General features: G+C 35.0%; 1 long non-coding RNA gene across 1 annotated transcript; it reads right to left on the bottom strand.

The window, feature by feature from the left end:
* Window positions 1-1,895: 1,895 nt before the first annotated feature.
* Window positions 1,896-3,843, bottom strand: LOC115927121. Its single transcript, XR_004065430.1, has 3 exons — window positions 3,799-3,843; window positions 2,657-2,869; window positions 1,896-1,957 (listed from the first exon to the last, which is right to left on the bottom strand). It is a non-coding gene; the product is annotated as an uncharacterized LOC115927121 (long non-coding RNA).
* Window positions 3,844-5,696: the final 1,853 nt, after the last annotated feature.

Consider the following 5,696-nt stretch of genomic DNA (forward strand, 5'->3'; position numbering starts at 1 on the left):
CAGCTTATCTCGCCCAGACGTAAAAAGTCTTTGTCAAGAATAATGTTTCTGCCACTAAATAACTACCTCGTGCAATAAACGTCTGCACCGTAGCACTGACTTGAAGGGTTCTGCCTATCATTCTACAGCAACTTCCCTTTACCCTTTCTTTTCCAGGTCCTTCACATTCAAAACCTCCTTGGCATCCAGCTATTTCTATTTATCTCTACATTAAATAGCCAACCCAAAATCATGCATATCAAAACCCCCATATACTGTGTGTGTTAAATGTAAATGTATGCAATAATGCATCCTACGCTTGGCTACCTCTAATTGACCTTAGAGTAGTACATTTCCTTTGAGTAGTACATTTCCCTTCTCGCCTGGATAAAAATCCTTTCATGACATACAGCCAGTTGTAAGCCATTGCAGCTAATAAATGCCACTGTCTACTCGGTGTAATTTGATGGAGATTAAAGGAATAACATTTGTGCTAAAGATTGGTCTTACCTATATGGTTGTTAATCTAAGGCATATACACATTCTCATGTGAGGTCATGCAGTTTGTGAAAATGTGTTTTCATGATACACCAGTTTGTCTATATGAAGTTAATTATAGATTTTCTCTATCACATTTGAACATTTTCTAAGGACAATATAAATCCGAGTTGATATAATTTCCTGCCAAAATGTTTTCACTGCAGTAACATTATTCAGTTGTTTATTGTGATGCTGTTCTTAGGCAAATGATAAAAATATTCAATTGAGGCTTTAAAAGGTAATCATCAACACATGGTCATGCCAACAAAACCTTTAGGGAGAGTTCCAAATAGGCCCTCAAATTTATCCACTGCTGCTCAGATTAATTTGCCCCTTTGAAATTTCCGATTTGATATTTTAAGATTCATCACCATGAACGGATTTGTCTATGTAAAGTAAGTTTAAAAACAGTAAACCTCCATGACAGAATCATAGATTTTAAAATCAGCAACAACCCTTAATAAAATATTTCTCGAAAGTGCAGGCTGAAATAGCAGCGCTAACTTAATATGGATAATGACTTTAGTTGTATCATTTATCCTATAACTAGTATTTTGCTCTTTCTTCCGCAAGATTCTGACATTCTATTTAAAATAATAGAATTCTTGGAAGTATCATTGAAAATCTTAGTTCCTTTAGACCTTACTTGATAAATACTTATCAAACCAATAATCTCATACTCATGGCGAACTGATGGCAAACCGATGGTACCCTGACTGAAATATATTTTATAGCTTTAGCTGAATTAATTTGAAAGTCTGTTTCATGGAAAGTCGTAGTTGAAAAAAGCGACATGTCCACGAACTGTTTAGCATTGTGGTCCCTCTTGCTTAGAGCTGGAAAGGGAGCTTGTATCTGTAGGCTGGCTGATGTTCCAGATGAAGCATAATGTTGCAGGGAATTCAGGCTCTGCAGTCTAGAATCTGGAATAAACAGTTATGCAATAAAACAATTAATAACTACTAGTGTAATTGTTCAATCTTTCTACAACTTTTGTATTTCTGATCATGTCAATTTCTTTGATTGGAAATGAATAAAGTAGAATGATATAAAACATTCTTTGAAAATATTGATACGAAAGCAGTTCAAGTTAAGACAAAATTATAAATAATTTATTTTTAGGCTTTGGAAAAGAAAAATTTCATAACCATTTGTGTATGTTTTATACAATAGATACAATCTGAATTAGATCTCTAACAAGGACTATGAAAACTGTACTTATTCTTTCGTTTTTTTTTTCTCTTTCATATTGATTACTGTAGAGGCATGGCAATGATGACAGGCACAAAACATACTAATACGATCAATTAATTTTACTGGTAAACCCTTACCCTTACCTTTTCAACTTAAAGAGATGAATAAGACCTTCTAGGTATGAAAGTCCAGATGCCATGAGATTTGCAGTTCATGTAGATGCTACAGCTCTTTACTTTGCAACCTAAGATTGGAAACGGAGATAAACATATTTCATGAAGAGAGCAAATATGTTTCTCAGAAAAATAGTTGTCACTTTACTTATTCTAATGTGTTCAACTGAACAAAAGCATATTTTCGTCAGTGATTCTAATTGTAATTAAAATGGTGGACTGTGTAATGTGGAAACTTCTAATACACTCTGGACTTATCTTGCTTTTGACTATGATCCCAAACATTTCTTTAAAATCTTGATCTTGAACTAGAGCTTTTATTTGTAATATCAAACTAACAACAGTCAAATCTTAATCATGGATACTCTGATCTTGAACCGAACTCTATTGTACAGAGTTTGATTAAAACTACCCTCTGGGGAATAGAAGTAAAAGAGATGCCTTTAATGGTATATAACGAACAGAAAACAGCTTACATCATGAATATGCTAATTAGAGTTTGTTCAATCACATCTTTATACTTTCACTGTTTCCCTATTCTATGCACAATTGATCAAAATCTGGCTGATCAAGTATCTATGTTTTTGACCCGTCATGGTTGGCTTCCTAATAGATTAAGAACGCAACATTTTCAGTTTGTTATTGAAAAATCCAATATCCGGTATCTTAACCCTTTATCATAAATGAATATAAAAGACTATAAACTGAACAAAAAGTTAGTACTTTATTTCTATGTAGGTCTAGAACATGAAGAAGAAAAAGAACCTCACCCTTATTTCATGTCGGTGTTCAAACTTTGCTAAGATAATCACATCAAAAGGCCACTTAGTATGGTAGGATCTTGCAGTACACCTTGAACCAGATTACATTATGCAGATCCATATCCTTTCCTCGGGGCAGAGGTAGGATGAGAGACGTTGAAGACTATAGAGGTCTATTTCTTGGATATGACTCAAGAGTCCATGTCCACTCCATCTCTGACTCTGAAAGAAAAATGAAATGAAGAAAAACAAAATATAGAGCTCGATACATGAGCCTAGACTCTACTACATAACATTCTATATCTAGTCTAAAATCGAACTTGTTACTGTTACTGTACACTAGATCTAACTCCTGTTTAATTTAGATCTCACAAACATACAAGTAGTCTAGTTGATCTAGGACTAAGGGACTAACTCTAAATTCTGATGTATCTAAGTTAATCCTGCACAAAAGGTGCAGTGTAGAGACTAGGTCTAGACTACATCGACCTTAAGTCCCTAGATCTAGTATAATGATGCAGACCAAATCTACATTAAGATCTTATTCTTAATCAAGATCTAACTTGGTCTTGTGTCTGAAACTGTGGAGACAATTTTTTTTCTTTCATAAAATGTTAACGTTGAAACAATGACCCCGTCGATTGTTAATGAAAAAGGACCTACCGCACTGCCTACCGGCAAATAACAAAGTAGGCCTAGATCTAGAGTCTAGTCTAAGTTAGATTTGGAAACTGAGCATTTATAACCTCAATTTATAGCCTAGAGTCTAGGCCTAGATTATACGCACTAGACTTTTTATCGGCGACCATTCAACGCGATGATTTCTAAAGCCGTGGTGGACTTATTTATTTTGTCATCAAACGCAAGAATAAACTATATTTCTTAATGAATTCAGACCTGTCATAACCAAATATTCAATGTCGTTAGACAAGTAGAGTTGAACATGCATGGATGGGACGGAAATGCATGAACCAATGCAATTCGTCCATCTTATTTTTAGCTCAGAAGTTGGGGAACGCTAGACCCTATTATTACTAGTATTGATATTTATGTCAAATATCGTTCGGTTAAAAATGAGAAGAATACTTTCCTTCCACCAAAATTTGTTTTCAACAGAATGAATATTTTAGAAGAAAATGAAATTTACTTACTTTTTGAGGACCTCTCTTGCAGTAGTTAAGCGACGCATTTGTGTGATTGACCTAACATCGACTAGCCTTGATCACAGAGCCCTTTACATTTAACCTAACATTTATCAAGATCGATTCTAGCTGAAATTTGATTCGATGAAACAGCTCACGAGCATCAGTTTAAAGGCAAAAATGATTCAGCCTTTAATAACAAATATATTTTCAAAAATATTCAGGCACGTAGCCACTGGGGAGGGGGTGGGGCTTTGTTGAACTTTGTTAGAACCCTCCTCAGGACGTCGATCAATGTAGATCTAACTGTTAGGTTTATGTGCCTCCCCCCCCCCCCGAAAAAAATAATAATAATGATAATGATAATAATAATAATAATAATAATAATTAAAGAATAAATCAATCAATCAATAATTTTTTATTTTTTTTTAATTAAAAAATCAAACTCTGGCTACGGGCCTGAAATCGAAATTAATTTTAGATGATGAATCAACCTCCGGCGGGGGGGGGGGGGGGGGTCGTGAAAACTAGTAATTTCCCCTAGTTTGGCATTGTTTAAGCTTTTAAAATTCAACAATTATAAGTCGAATTATGGGCTAGAATGTTAAAATGATAATAATGATAATCGTAATAATTATAATAGTAATAATAATAATAATTAATGTTATAAGGATATGGTTTGGTATGGTTTTTACATTAAATTAGCTTCCGACGGGGCATAATTATATTAATAATACATTCAACTGCATATTACAATTTTGGATTTTCAATACAGGCATTCAAATTCTATTCATTGCTACTTAAAAATGATAAAATAACAGTTGAGAGCGATAATCAAAAATCATTCTAACTGTCAGTCAAAAACTTGGAAGTTACACCTACGTTTTAACCTTTTCATCCCTTCACGCATTTCATCCCTTCATTATGCTTTACTACTGCAGAGTAAATGAATAGAATCATCTAGTAGGATTTGAATTTATTTTATACTAGATTTGAACAAGAACCTACCACACGTTTGACATCGTATTCACCCGTCTGCAGCACTCTATGAGGTAAACCAAGTCTTCCTCGTCTGTGCACTTCACCCTGGCCAGATCTAGCCACCGCAGCTTCTTGGTTTGTTCTCTGATCAGAAAACCCAGTCCTCTCATCGTCTCTCTCGATACACTGTTCTTCTCTGATGGGAGTGAGTCCGGTGCTGTAAGGTCGATGCTTGTGAGCTGCTGTCCTCCTATCCGACGAAGACCTGCCCTGATCTGAGGTATGTCTCTCTCTGCATCACCGATAGTGATATCGATATCTCTCAAGCCAGGTAGCGATGAGAGCAGACCTTCATAGCTTTGTGACGTCACTCTCTTGGCTGATAGCTCTGTGACGGATGGAAGCTCAGGAGAAGATGGAGGGAAACTGAGAGAGGAGTCTGAGATGGTGAGAGTACGTAGCATCGAAAATGATCCCAGGCAGGACCACAGTCCACTCGTCACGCCGGTAGTTATAGTAGATTCCTCGAACTTTATAGTCATAACCTATTGTATTTATAAAAAGATAGGGAGATTAAAAAGCTTATACGAATTAAATAACATTAATTAGTTGATCTCTTTTTCTCTAAATGAATATACCCAACGACCTTTGTATTTTGTTACTATTTTGTTTAAAATTATTGTTCTTGTTTCTGTTATGTAGTACCTTGAGTGAGGCCGTCGTTGGGCAAACATGGACTGATAATGACCATGTATCATACGTATTGATCGTTGTATCATGCAGTATGATTTATCACGATGCGGTTAATTATGAATAAGAATACACTTACAAAAAATATATTAGCCATTTGACTCATTGTAGCAGCAGAGAAATGAAAATGTAAACAATCTTTATGAAATCATTATTGTATTATATTTTGTGAATTA

The sequence above is a fragment of the Strongylocentrotus purpuratus genome, unplaced genomic scaffold (assembly GCF_000002235.5).
Source record: "Strongylocentrotus purpuratus isolate Spur 01 unplaced genomic scaffold, Spur_5.0 spur5_scaffold_20, whole genome shotgun sequence".
Classification (NCBI taxonomy): domain Eukaryota; kingdom Metazoa; phylum Echinodermata; class Echinoidea; order Camarodonta; family Strongylocentrotidae; genus Strongylocentrotus; species Strongylocentrotus purpuratus.